This window comes from Thermobia domestica, chromosome 14, assembly GCF_964235325.1.
Source record: "Thermobia domestica chromosome 14, izTheDome1.hap1.1, whole genome shotgun sequence".
In the NCBI taxonomy this organism is placed as follows: Eukaryota; Metazoa; Arthropoda; class Insecta; order Zygentoma; family Lepismatidae; genus Thermobia; species Thermobia domestica.
This window is the reverse complement of record NC_137467.1, coordinates 126,867,258-126,883,249: the sequence shown is the minus strand read 5'-3', so window position 1 is coordinate 126,883,249 and position 15,992 is coordinate 126,867,258.

Here is a 15,992-nt window from a genome sequence, read left to right as displayed (position 1 = left end):
TGATTTCATCTAAAACATTAAATAAAGACTGGCAAAAATAGTTTACACTAAACTTTAACTGCTATTTACAGTAACTATTTTTATTATTTCCTATATTCAGTAATTACTGTTTGTTACTAATGTAAAAATTTTTAAAAAGATTTAAATTAACTGAAATATTTTTTCTCCTAAAACAAACATACTTAGGAATATCTTAATAAAAAGTTATCATTCTTTCTCACACTTCTGATTCTAAATCAAACATATTAGCCTTGGTTTCTTCACTGCATATACATCAATAGTTTAGTTGACGAAATCTTCAGTAGGATTAGTGCCGTGTCGTGGAAAATCAGCGCTTGGCGCGAGAGTATACGACGGCATCCCCGTATATATGAGTGAGGTCGACAGACCAGCCGCCAAAGGTGGAAAAATTTTAAAAAGTAAACCCTGCTTTTCCTTGATTTTGAGCACTTTTCATTACTTTTTTCCTTTCATTTTATATATGTCCACATGTATTTCGTTCCTCTGTTTTTCTTTCCTTCTTTTCTTTTCTTTTTCCCTCCCGAATTTTTCACCCCTTACTTCGGCGCCCGGGGCCGTCGCCCCGCTTGCCCCTCCCCCATGGAACGGCACTGAGCAGGATCTTGGCCACCTTCAATAGCAATCTTTCACTTATATACTATTATCATATTGATAAATTCTATATAAGTCTCTAATCAAGGAGGGATAACTGTTCCTCCCTTATCCCTCTAAATGACGCCCACTGAATCTCACCCTTTAACTGAATTATTTTTAATTAAAGAAAGATGTGTTTACTTTAACAATCGTAAAACACATTTACGTCTGTTACTTCCGATGCGAGAAATGGGATTTAGGCGCCCTATTTCAAATAATGTAGGAACTGTATATTTTCAAGAACTGAAGTCTGCTGACATGAGAGATTATATGGAATGATCGAAAGATCTTCCCTATCTTTCCTTTCGTATCTCAACCTGTGCTAGTGCTACCTACTAATATATAATATAGGGCGAGAGTATAGTACCTACTAAAATACAAACCTTTCTTCAACAGTTAACAATTTCATGTTCTGCCAAACTCAGTCATAGCGTTAAGAAATACAAGTTTTATTCACTATTTGGTATTCTATCTTAGATGTTACATGTTAACATTTATATAGAATGGGTCTGCGTCATTTATATGTATATTGAGAGATCGGATTTCGTCTGCACGTACACGGAAAGAAAAGCAAATAATTGGGTGAAGTAATTTCTACATTTTGTGACTGAAATTTTGGGAGTTTCTCCGGGGGGGAATGAATTTTCTTCGGGGGGGAGATTCCCCCCGGGCTACCCCCTGAATTCAACCCTGGTTGTTCGGTGGGGGTCAATGTTGCCAATTTTGGGTAAAGTCGCTAAATAAGGGGAATTCGACCTCAACGATAGCGTAGGTTGACCATAAAATTTTCAGTTAAAAACGGGACAGGTTCTTGCAACCCTAGACTTTTAGATCTACCTTTGTTCTTATCAGTGCCTTGATATCAGATTTCCTCCTCTCTCTCTTTGTTACAGAGCGGGTACTTATGAAAAAGGAAAGACACGTTGAAATTTGTTCAACACACAACCAACTGCTAAAACCTCTGCTGCCTTTCGAGCAGTACTGCGAACTATAGAGTATGTTTAATATAGGGAATTTCAGTTCAATTTTTGCCTCTTTGTTATTATTAATTATTAATACTTTTAAAAGGAGTAAAGATACTGGGTTTGTTATTTACTTCTTTCATTTACATAGAACGGGACGAATACTACTTTTTCCATCTACTGACGTAACGGCCGGGACACGCCACTAAAACGGGACTGTCCCGGTCAAAACGGGACGTATGGTCGCCCTACGATAGCGACAAAAAATATTTTTTTCCGATTGGAGACTTTTTTGGGTGATTTTTAAATGACGATTTACCTACTTACACTTTTAGCGACTTTTTGCTCCAAACAAAATGTTCATCTGTAGAGAAGCATTATTAGTTCAAAACAGTTTTTACGTTCTTTTTTTCTGTTTGTTTGTTTTAATCAGCGCAACTGATGAAGAGTTTGGAAATACAGCATACTCACTGCCCCACAATCCTGCATTGTTATGTTACCCTTGCCCTCTAACGAAGAACAACTACAAACTTGATGTCCTTTAGTTCGCAGAGTTTCCGTTGAGAAACACACGTAATACATCATTACCGATAGCAACAAGATTAGCTATAGATTGCGTGAATAAAGGCGAAGAAGATGTTTGTTATATTTGTCCTTTGGGGTCTTTTAATTATTCTGCACTTTTTCTTTTACAAAAAAATTGCTTAACGTAAGTACTGTAGTGTTAATTATTTCGGAACTATTTTGACCACAATATGAACAAAAGTACCCGAAACAACCTGAAATGATCCCTGAATTAAAGAATTGGTTGCGCCCTATTTACAAAGATGTGAGTAGAACCAGCGGCGCAAATCTGTCTTCAACATTGGGGGGGGGGGGGGGTAAGACCGTTACCATACTTTTTTTGGCGATGTCCAAAATACTTATGAAGTTGAAAAACAATGTTGTGGAGGATCAGAGTTGTCTTCAGCGTTGGGAGGCTGCAGATTTCAGGCTTATTCTGGGGGACATCTATTTTATCTAACGTTCCTTTGTAGCAATCGGACAAAAATAATCAAATTTCTCCCAAAAACACATTTCAAATCGGATTATTGGGGAGAAGTCCCCCTCAGTTCCAAGATTGGAGGGGACATGTATCCGTCATCCCCCCTCCCACGGATTTGCGCCAGTGAGTAGAACATATTGTTTAGTTTACATCTACAACTTTAAAACAATGCTTATAGACAATGAATTTCTCTATTATTTTTTATAGCGACTTTTCACCCAAAATTGGAGTCGTCATATCCCGTTTCGCAAACTTATTGCCAACATTTTGGGAACTGGTTGCGAAGAGAGCTACAATGGATGAGTCGAGTTATTTCGTCGCTTCCGCTGTGAACCTAAGTACAAGATTCCAAAGAGATTAAGAAAAAATGAAATGAAACCTTTGAGTTTTACGTCCCACAGTTATGCCGGTTAGGCTAAAGGAGACGCTGATGATAAGCAATGAATAAAATGGTGGAATGAAGAAAGTGGAAGGAAACGGGAGAATCCCGAGGAAACCCACGCACAAGGTGTTTGTCCATCACAAAGTTCATTTGACGGGGGCTGGGATCGAACCCGGGACCCCAAGTACCGGAGGTGAACGCTCTACCACTGAGCCACCGCAGCTCTTAAGAGATTAAGAGTCACAAACATAGTCACTTTCAATTTTGTAATATATATAGGTCTATATATTGCATCACTGACTAATAACTAAAATCCTTGGATTGTATATATAAAAGTCGCCCCCTGCCCGTAAAAAGCTTCATTCGAACTCGGAATCGAACAATTGCATCTGTAAAACAGTGCTGATTTGATTTTAACGTTCCTTTCAGCAGCAAGGCTGTATGAGACGTGGACCTACAGATTAACGTGGAATCCGAACCACATAAGCTCCGGCCGGGAATCGAAAAAATGAAATGAAATCTTTGAGTTTTATGTCCTACGGTTATGCCGGTTAGGCTAATGGAGACGGTGATGAGTAATGAATTAAATAGTGGAATGAAAAAAGTGGGAGGAAACGGGAGAACCCCGAGAAAACCCACGCACACGGGGTTTGTCCACCACAAGGTTCACTTGACGGGGCTGGGATCGAACCCGGGGCCCCAAGCACCAGAGGTGAACCTTCTACCACTGAGCCACCGCGGCCCCCGTCCGGGAATCGAACCCGGGTGTCCCACGCCAAAGGCGTGTTCACTAACCACTTAGCCACGAGGGAGCTCATCTATAAGGCAGTGTAAGCAAACAAAAAAACGCACACTGGATGTTTGCCCAACTGAGGATCAAAACATTCTCAATGGAGTATGAGAAATAGTTAACGCCAATCAAAGTGTGCTTTTGCTTATTTATTACTTCGTTAATACTTAATTCCTTCTAGAAATAGTGAAACTATACTATGAAGAAACACTAATAAACTAATAACAATTACGTTGTATTTCTTACCACACCACGACCATTTTTACCACCCATAGAATTTGAACCTAGTACTACACTGCATTAGTCACGCCGTAACGAAAGATGAACACCTGGCACTCGTAGCTGTTGAAGCTGTGTTGTAGCTACCTGTATATCACGCGGCCTGCGTTGGTACTCCTCAACATAAATACCTCACAGCCCAAAGCCAGGAAACATCACAGACAGAAGACAGGGGCACAAGCAGTGCCTGACACTTCACGAACTCTAAACCCGCCAAGACTCAACTCAACATGACCTTCAATTACGTTCTAGAAACCAAACCAATGCTAAGGCACAAACTTACCAACTTCCTATATGAAAACACAAGAAAAAAAATCTAACTTTTTTGGTTCCAAAGTGATGACATAACAATAATACTAAAAAGATTTTAATTTTCAGTAACCCAAACATTAATTAACTAGGGAACATAACAAAGCAAAAATAAATAAAAATAAAAATAAATTAAATTAAAAAATAAAAATCTGACAAGTAAACTCTCCCTGACTACTTTTTTTTTTAATTTCAGTGAGGCTGTAAAATATGTCAGTATCTTCGTAAAATATATATATTTCAATGTAAACAAGTTCTTTAAACAAAAGAAAGCTTTGTAGTAGAGCGCTTACCTCTGACGCGTTAGGTCCCTGGTTCGATTCCTGCTCCCGACAAATAGCCTTTTGGTGAACACTGTAGGTGTGGTTATTCTTAAGACTTTCCAGTTTCCTTACATTTTCTTGATTCCACCATTATCATGTATCTCATTGTCACCTTCTCTCTTACATTGATGTACAATCATGGGGCGTTAAACTAAAAGCAAAAAAAAAAAAAAAAAAAATTGCAAATATCCTAGTAAAAATGAGTTTTCTAGACTACACAAGTGGCCCCGCGTAGGGTAGTCGCTAGCGCTCTCGCCTTCGGTGCGAACGGTTCCGGGTTCGATCCCGGGGGAGAACTCGGTCGAAAAAGTATCAAAAGATTTTAAGTCCAGCCATCCTGAATGAGGTTTCCTTGGGTTTTCCTCATTCACAGCAGGCAAATGCCGGAGTGGTACCTAACATATAGGTCCCAGGCCGTTTTCTTCCTTCCCCAATCCTTTCTTCCCTTCCTTTCCCCGGATAGTGTACTCGCCGAGGAAAGTCATCCCTCATATGGGGTAACAAGGCCATTGATGCCGAAAGCCCAGAAATCTAAATCCTAAATCTTCACTACACAAGGAAATTTCCGCGCTGAAAACGGTTTATTAGCAATTATGTTAAGCAGTCCTGTAGTAAATCTGCACCAAGTAATAAATCGTCACATATAAAATGGAATGAATAAACACATAACATTCATTTTGCTACCTTGAAACATAATATGTTTCAAAACATTAATATTCAAAGTTTTTTCAAAATTCAGATTCACCCATTCCATTCTCCTCAATCATTTACGAGTTACAATAGTAAGAATTGTAGTCATAAACTACATTACTTACTTAGTACTATATTAAAGCAAGTTACACTAAAAGAATATATAATTAATGGAATATTTAACTAAAGTAATAGTTAACTATTGTACTTACCCAGGCTTTTGTTTCCTTCCTCTCTTCTGTTCCGTTTGTAAACAACCTCGTTTCGCAAGCAAAAGACGGTAGTTCAATGACGTCAGCCATGGCGAAAGAAAGAGTGTCTATAGGCGGTCTGGATCTTACACACAGATGGACGTATATAACGTATAGCTGAAGTATTTAACATACGTATACGTATGTAAAATACGGAAAATTGTTAGATGTCAGACATCCTGCAGCGACATGATGTAACATCTAAGCGGGTAAAAGGCAGTACCTCTGTAGTATATGGATAAAGTACGCTCCGTACAGATTTCCTTAGTAAACATAACGAATCCTTGTATTTGTACAATATACTGCTGTCCGGATAATGGATTTTTCTCAGTGTATTAATGCATATACTCGATAGTTATGTAGTTGTAATAAAATTTGTTATTGAAATATTGAATCTTTGTGTCTGCTTCTTATAAGTTAATTATTTATCATTTTGATTCTCATGGCCGAAAAAGGAATATTAGATCATAATACTAGCATGTCACTGATCCGAGAGATAGAACCTATAAATCAAGTCCCTTCTGCCAGACCATTCTCATAGAGTTCAAATCGACATTTATTATTATTATTATTATTATTATTATTATTATTATTATTATTTTCTTTTCTCCTTAACACTTCACTTGGGTTCGATTGGTAAGGTTAGGCGGAGAGGGACGTTACACAGGCGAAAAAAGCTCTGATTCTCTCCATCACACCGTGCTTACAACATCCTATAACTATATGATGATGTTATAATAAGACGTGTTACATCTTTTAAAGTCTTCTAAAATTGGGTACGTTCTACATTAAGTGCAAGAGTTAGGATGCAACACTGACCACGAATTTGATATGCTATAAAACGAGTATTTATTTAGTATGTAGAGTTCCTTTACAGCATGAATGAATAATTTATCATCGCGTGCAAAGTACACTTTATCTCACTCTGAGTTACACACTGAATCTTACAGTATTTTACACCACAAATTATCATATACATTGAAGTTCATCTTTATGACGTGATTCTATATGCTATATATAAACATACGGTGGTATTACGACGTATCTGCATGAACACAATATTAAGATGTAAAGTTGAAATATTTGATTTTAAATACGTTGGTCTCCTATTTCCTGTTTTACCTAGACGAAACACTGATAAGATTGAATTGGAAAGGAAGAGGAAGTGGGGTATTCATGTAAATGCTACAATTTTTATTTCAACTGAATACTATCAACATGAAGAATACGTACTAACGTGGTGAAATTCATGTCCACTGAAACTGAAATTAACACGTGTTGCGGATATACATTTCTATATATCTATTGTAATAATTATTTCCAAGAAGAGTACAATTTCTTGTAAATATGATAACTCGTTACTAATTTAAACAACAATGTTGAACAACGTTATTTGGTTTACAACATCATTTATTATTCTACTTCCTGTTTCTTGCTCTTATAGCATGTGCATTTTAGATTCACGTAGAAGGCACAATACATTTCTGCAAGGAAAGGCCAGAAACTCTTTACCCTTACAATGTTAGATGTGAAGTAGGGACGGTCCTAAATAGACGGACGGTGTTCCGCTCATCCATCTTATATTGAATTACATTTCTCATACCCATGAATCAGTTCGTTAATAGCACTTGTATAAATGTGTACTTAGTCAGAGGCAAATCAAGTATTCGACTATAGAGTAAGTAATTGGATGAATCAGATGCAAATAGTGGGGGAGAGAAAGACTCATAGAAAAATCATACATAAAACTAAGTTTTCCTCCTGCTGCATAACGCTAAGTGTACCTGTGCATTAATCGGTAACAAGAACGCTCCTTTCGATAGGAAATCTTGTCTTTTTGCCTCTACAGCATCCCTTAATTTTGCTGTAGGTTTCTGTAAAATGTTACTTTGATTTTAACCCCTTCTTCAAAGTACTAACAAGATGAAACCTTTATGACCCAAAAGCTAAAAAAAAGTGTCCTACTTGGGTGAGGGAATCACTTCATATATCCTTTTGCGGGATGGAGAAAAGGCATGCTTTCATGTTTTATTCATGTGTTTGCTTTCCGGTTCAAACTGATACTCATCCATAATGACTAATCCGTTTACAAAAGCAAGCTTATCCATGTGATGTAGGTTTAAATCGTTTTTTGTGCATTGCTCGCATTACTCTTAATGTGAAAATGTTAACAATTGAGGAATTCTCAATCCCCCAACTTTGCTCGTATTCAGAATGTAATGTAATATAATGCGAACGAACCCTCTTCTAAATTTCTGTCCCTAAATAGTCTCACGTCTATTTTCAAACAGTAGCTGCTCAGATTTCCCATTGTCTGTGTTTAGAGATATTCGAGTGCTCGTCCCTTTTCTTGATTCTTCATGTTACCATAAGATTTGCTCACAAAATACCGTATTCTAGAATATGTTTTGACCAATACCATATTCAATATTGTACTGGTCGTAAAGTGCAAACTGATTCACTTCTTTATGTTCTTGCTCACACACACTGTATATATCAGTTATATATTTTTGATATAATTTCGGGGTTTAATACAATGTATTGGTGACTTTTAAATCATTGATTATTTCATTCCTATGATCTCAAGTACATTTAAATATTTCGAAGTGAGTGAATATGAACAAAAGTGTAAAGTTGAGGACACAAGTCCAAGGGATTACATACAATATTAGTTTCTAAATTCTACTGGTTATTTAGTACAGGGTATTTTTTTCTCAACATCTCTAGCATGGGTAAGTACTCTTGTATTTTCATGATTACACCCTCTGGATCTCGGGTTCCATTACCAGTGGAAACATATAGATTGATTAAACATCTTTAAGCAAATGGAAAATTCCTGAGTTAAGTGTAGAAGACTTTTGTTTGAAAAGCCAAAAATAATGACACTTGGGAATTGATACCTTTAGTCCGCAGCATGCAGTTGAGCGTGTATCGTCCGGTCAAACAGAGCTCTTCACGTGCTACATGCCGAGGAGTTAAAGTTAGTGTTCTTTTCCTATTAATGTTTAACTGATGGAATGTCGTTTAAGTTCAATTTTTGTAGTTGGAAAGCTGTATTTCATATATTGTATCGACGAGAAACTTCAACAATATTAGTCATATTAAAGGGAAACATTAAAAATACAATTCATTTTTGTTGTAGGTCAATTACCCTAAATTAAATAAAAAAAATCGTGCAGATATAAATGACAAAATTAATGGGAAAACTTTTAATTCTCTGAAGTTCACTATTCTGACAAGAAAATTACAGGTTCTGATACATGGTTGTTATTTTCAGGGCACATAGCTAACATGTAAGTTCTATTTCATTGCTCATAACTCATGATCGTCTACGTTCAGAACACAAAGATGAAATAAATATATCTTATAGGGATCTTCAGGAAAGACAATAAGCTAATGCGAATACTTTAAAACGAAATAGAATTAGCATTATATTTATTACAAGGTTTAGAAGGAAGAGACAACAAAGCACAATTTTAGTCTGGTGAGAGTAATTGAGATGTCCAAAGTGTTCGAGTATTTGGAAAATGTAATTTCCCATATTACCTTCGGAGCTTGAACCTTCCTCCCGGTGGTGAAATGCTGAACACGTTACGAAATGAAATTTATTAATTATAGTGAGCTTATTTTCTACTTAATCATTAATCTCTTTCTCAATTGAGTCGTGTCCACCATATTTCTTTTTGAAAACCAGAGTAGGAAGGAAGTAAACATATCTCGTGTACGCCTTTTTACATTTGTTTTAATTCTTCTGGATACAGTAGTTTGAAAATAGAAACTAGGTAGATTATACGTTTCTTGAATACTATCTAACTTTAAAACAAAATTCTAGAAAGTGGCCTAGAAAATATCTGAATAAAGAGCTTTAGCATATAAGACTATATATTATTTAAGTTCTAAAAAGCTTTAAAAAGCAGAAAATGGAAACAAAATCTTAATACTGAAAATATTAAGAGCTTAAGTGCATAAAATAAAATGTTACTATTACCTATAGAACTTTTTGAAGTGTGAGACAAGTGAAACATTAATACCTAAATTTAGTTTCCACGGCATTTTAGAGTCTTTTTCTGTTTTTGTTTAAAGGAATTTGAGTTACCGAAATTTCTTTCTGTGTTCCCTCTCTTCCTTTTGTTATCTTTCTTTCTCTCTCTCTCCCTCTCTTTCTCTCTCTCTCTCTCTCTCTCTCTCTCTCTCTCTCTGTGTGTGTGTATGTGTGTCTCCGTCCGGTAGACGAAGATCGCAAGAACTACTCGATGAATTACTATTTATTTTGACCAAACTCTACAGGCCAAAAGTTAAGAATTCATTCGTTTGTAGAGATAATATTCAAATTGGAAGCGGAAGAAAACTTTTTACCGGTTTTAATGTTGATTACTATAGAATATAAGATTATCATGTAGTGAAAAGCAGTTTCCTCCAGTAGATTACAAGTCCCAGGAACTCTCTACTAAAACCGGAAATCATAGAAATTCACTGCAATTTCTGTTCTCAATTTTAATCTACATAGAGCAAAAACGATAAGATAAAGCGAGAAGCGGTTTCTTAACACTTAAGTACTATGCATGTTTTTAATCACACTCGTGCTACTTGAAGTAGGTCAGACTCTGAACTTATATTGCGGACAAACTAACTACACAATGTTAATTTTCACATAAACTCTAAATATAACCAATAAGATAGAGGAAGCTACAATCGGGGGATGCGGTAGAACGGGAAGTTATGACGAAAGCGGAGTCTGATACTTCGCGTAGTAGTACTTACAGCTTAACCGGCTAAGGTTCTAAGAAAATATACCATATTCTCTTTCAACGCTCCATTCAAACCGGAAGTGCAATAATAAATTACTTTCGGCCTTAACATTGACCGTAATGGAATGAAAACGGGAACTGATAACGACAAGCCGTTGTTCAAATCGATTTAGTAGGCCTATAATAAAAGCAGGTACCACTTTCTGCTTTACACCTATTTTTAAATCAAAAGCATGAGAAATCAACCACTTCCAGTTTTAACGTTGATCGTTATAGAGTAAAAGTGGTAACAGATAACAAGAAACGGTTTTCTCTAATGAATTAAGAGTCTCATGAATATAGTCCATCTCCATTACAACTTCACTAAAATCAGAAGTGGTTAAAGCTTGCAAAACCTTTTGGTTACAATATTAATTCAAAAATAATTACTACAAATCAATCTTCTTCATGTGGTAAACATGTAACACTACTCTTATTTCGTTAACGTACATGATTTACTGAATATAAGAACAGTAAATGTGTGTAGACATATTCTAAATTCTAGTTTTGTTTTATTATTGTATACGACATTTTAAAAGATTTCGTGATTTGCAGTCGAAACTGGGAACTCAAAAGAAATTCCACACAAAGTAAGTCGGATTGGTACTTTAAAAAACTAAACATGAAGTTTTGATATTCTGCAGAGAAGAAAAATCTTACATTATATACATATTAATGTTATTAATGAGTTTCCAAATATTCTTTAATGGTCATATAGGACAATCAAGTTAATAGCTGCTAAAATAGTACAATGTTTAATCCATGATAAATAAATTTCCACATTCAAAAGTAAAATGACTCAGAAATATGGTGTAGATATATGATTGTTCTAAAGCAAATTTAACTAAGTTCAACTTATCTTTTCTTATCTTGTTGAAAATGTGCAGACCTAAGAAAATTCACGAGAAAATTATACCTCTCTGTACACTACTGTATGCTTACAGTGTTGCCAAAAGAAGCCTTCATAAAATAGCTAAACAATGCATAGAACCTGGTTAACAATGGCTGAACTCTTTTAAAATTGTATCTCAATTTATAGCTAAAGGAATTTAATATATTTTTTAAAAAACGTCATCGTCATTGTTTTATTCCACAATTGAACGTAATACAGTATAATACTCTTCTTTGTATTCTCAAATCAAATACTCTTGTACTTAATTAACACCTAAAATATTTAAAGCACCTTTTACTTGCATCAGTGACAAAGTACTATATATTCCTTGAACTATTTTTTTTTTTTTGTACGGAAACATTCAAGCAGTGGGATCCCAATCTACTTGACCAAAGCTCGAAACCATTGAATGTGTCTAGTTGAGTTTAAAAAAAATTGAGTGATGCAAAGAAATTGACCGCTTGTTCTTTTCGGTTATGCAGAATATGTAGAATACTTTAGAAGACCAGAGGGCTGTAATTGCTGAGTTGTGTATAACATGTATTACCAGATATCAGCAATGAATTGCGTTAAATAAATCGAACGCGTCGCATCCTTCTTCACTACGGTAAGCCCAATTTCACTCAGCACAAGCAACTGTTTATTTTCGTCCAGAAAATGTTGAATTATCGACTCATTTTACGTTTCATATGTTCCAAACGGCGGTTTCTGAGGTACCACTCGTAGAGTGGGAAATACTTTAAAGATTGGTTTGAATGAGATCGGCGTGACTTCTGTAAGGACAGGGTGGACAAATGCCACGGGCATCAAGCCCCGTCAGACGGTGAGGCCCCCAGGTAGGCAGATATTACTATTACAATAAACGACTGGATCGATTCTAACCTATAACTACCTACTAAGTTTCAAAGTGACGCCAAAATTGTACAGACCACTTTTATTAGGCTGTTATTCAACCATGGACCATTCCTGGATTTTCTATACTGTGTTCGTATCCCCGAGTGTTTGAGATAAGTTTACCCTATATGGTGGAGTGAATAAGACTACGGCCGGCGCTTCTGTATTCATAGAAGGCGGCAAAGTTGTAATTTCTTTATATTGTTTCAGTGTAATTTTCATATTAAAGACTGATATACTCACATACTGAGCTCGGAAATATAATTAATAGAAATTAGTGGCAAACTGTTAAAGTAAGTAGCCGCGGAGTATTTGCTTGACGTATATTTGTCAGGAAATCCATTGGCGAGTCAGGAGTAAACTGACTCTCCAGAGTTGAGTCAAATTGATATGTTGAAGAAATTGGCCAAAACACCGAAAACTGAGAAAAATACCGAAATTGACAACGTTTCTTTCTTCGCTTACACAAACTACAGGTACCTCTGAAGTTAAACATGATCAAGATCAAGAAGACGTAATCAACAATGATGAAGAAAATGCTAATGCCTCAAGACTTGAAAATTTTGCTCATCAAATTGAAGTTGAAATGTGCGAGTGTAATCAACATAACGAAGCTGATGAAAGTGTGGATGCATCGAAATAACAGTTAAGTCGTGCTGCCAGCCGCAAAAGTGATGAAGATACAAGTATGGGTGTTAAGGACGCTAGTGAATCCCAGTTGTTTTTTTCGATACTCATCGAAAATATCGAACTGATAGAGGACAATATCCAGCTACAATGACAAGCAACGAACTAAAACACCTCATAATTGAACATGGTCCGCGCCAACCCACTGGTTCAATTAAAGTACAAAAAGAATAGGCCCGTTTTCTCAACAAAACATTATTCCAGCGCAACAGCAGATTGATTACAAATTCACAGGAAGTGGATGTGCTATTCTCATCGACTGAAAAACATACTGCGAGGTGTGTTTTGTTTTTTGGTAATTGGTCGTCACTTGACATGCGTTGGGACTGGATTAACGGAATAAAAGGCAAGAGCAACATCTATCTATAAAGATTCGTCGGCATGAGAGGCCTGTCTTTCGTCGGCAATCCTTGGAAATGTTTGACTCCTTGTGGAACAAAGGAGATATCATCCACAAGCAACAGGAACTGTGATTCCGTAAAAAGACAAACATCTGGAGGAAAGTATTACAGAGAGTCGTTGCAGTCTTTCTCACTCTTGTTGTGCTTGGTTGTCATTTCGTGGTCATGAAGAAAATGTTAGTTTAGGATTTTGCGAAGGTTGAAATTTTCCTAGCATTGTGTATCTTGTAGCTCAGTGTTTCAAAAGTTATTTAATCGTTCTACGCATAAAGTGTCTTAGTGTCAGGGTTCAAAATGAAGTTATTACGTTGATAGGCGATGCTACTCGGTCTCGTATTCTGCAAGCCGTCGGAAGTGATCACTATTTTGCTATGCTTTTAGACTAAACCAGTGATATTACAGGATGCGCGATCTAGTAAGTATTGTAAATAAGTGGATTAGCATAAATTTAAAAAAAATGTAATTTGGAATATTATTGAAAGCTACTTTTAGGTTCATTCATATTGAGACAGGAAATGCTGAAAATTTGCTTACTGCTCTATGAACTACCGTACAAAATGGAAACGTAACTTACAAAAATGTAGAGGGTAGAGTTTTGATGGAATATTTGTTATGAATGGGGCATACACCGGTGTACATAAGCGATTAAAAGATTTTATTATCTCAATCCCTTTACCTTACGTATATTGTGTGTCTCATAATCTTAACCTCGTGATTAGTGATGCTGTTAACACACTAGTAGAAGCTACACTCTTTTTTGATATTGTGGGGGAAGTGTATATATCTTCATGAGTAGTTTGCGCCGTTGGGCAGAAATAGCTTTCGGTTCTGAAAATAGTTTTCAGAAACTTACATTAAAACAATTGCGCCCAACCTGATGGTCCTCAAGTATTGTGGCTGTAAGGGCTTTCAAAGTCGTTATAAGGATGTTTTTCAAGTTCTAAGCAAAGTATTGCTTTCTTCTCAGAAATCTAAGGAGCGAAGTGATGACAAGTCTCTGAATCTGAAATTAGAAAGTTTTTAATTCATTGTTCTCTTTGTAGTTCTGGAGGAAATATTTTTCTCGTTTAAACAACATTTCCAAAGAACTACAGTTGATTTTAGTAGATTTAAGTGTAGGAGTGTATTTGTTAAATATGCAAAAAAGCAGACTTGTGCGACTTCAAAACATTTGTAACGACAGTGTATAAACTACAGCAAAAGCTCTTCATTATAGTTGGGGAGAATCCCACACATTTCAAGACAAAAGAAATCTAAAAATGAATTATTTTGTGGGTATTGTCTTGTGATGAACCTATACGAAATGCACAAAATAAATTTTTGTTGACTGTTTCTAACAGAATAGTGGGTACCGCAATAGAACAATTGGAACACATGTTTACACAATTTCAGTTTGTTGTAATGTCGTTCAAATTTGTTTCCTAAAAATTTGTTAAAAATGTCTCAGGGTTAAAAGATTCAACCAAAAATTTGTGAGCAATTTACATAAGACATAGGTAACGATTTGGTGAATGATATAAGCTCCTTTAGAAATGCCTTTAAAGGAAGTCTAAAAAATTTGACTACAGCAACTGAAGTACCTGAATTACTTATAACATCTAGAATGGTAACCCCTACGAGAGGTAACTCCTGCGTTCGTCTTGTTCCTGACAGTACCTGTGCAAGTTGTCTCTGTGGAAGATCATTGACAAAGTTAAACATAATCAAGTCCTTTTTACGGTCTACTATGTTTCAAGAAAGACTTGATAACTTGCACATTATTTCAATGGAAAATGACATTGTTAAAAGTTGGATAAAGAAAAGTTAGTTGACAACTTTGCTGCAAAGAAAGCTCGTAAGTGTTCATTTTAATTCCCACTGTGTAATAGGTTGAGCGTTTTGCACTTTTGTTGGAAATTCGATTACGGCTAGTGCGGAAATTGTGCCGTAAATGACAACGACTTTACTGACTTTTTTTAATTTTTGGACATCCCCTTACCCTGCCCCAACGGACTTAATTTTTTTAAGTATTTGGTTAGGCAACACGCTCAATACCAATGACAGAAAAGCTGCTAGTGGTCGTGTTTAGAGTTACCTGATGGATAAAATACAATTATTTTATTAAACGATACTTGTAGCAATGCCACTAAATAACTTAAAATGATTGTACAGCCATATTAGCTCAGTTGTTTGAATTAATGTCCAGATTTTGTTTGCAATGGCACGTTAACACGATTATAAGCATAGCCATTGATATAACACGATTTTCTTTGTGCAACTCTTCGCATATTTTGTTCTGTATAACCTCTATGAAAGTTCTCTCCTTATTTCTGTTTCGTCTTTCTCTAACTTTTATTTTAATACCTAGTTCATTAAAATCGGACTCTCACTTCCAAAGGTACAGAAAATTATTTGTTGGTAAATGTTCTTTTATATTGGCTATTAAGAGTAACTGAACAATACTAGATAAAACAGATTACTTATGAAATATAAATTTACGGGTAATAAATATTTTCAGGTAGCATTATACAGGCACAATCACATATGATTATTCTTCTGAATACAGCTGATAAAACATAAAATAACGGGAAATAATTCTTTTCACATATCCAGTATAAGAAAATAACCACATATGATTATTATTCTCAATTTACGGCAACTGAATGT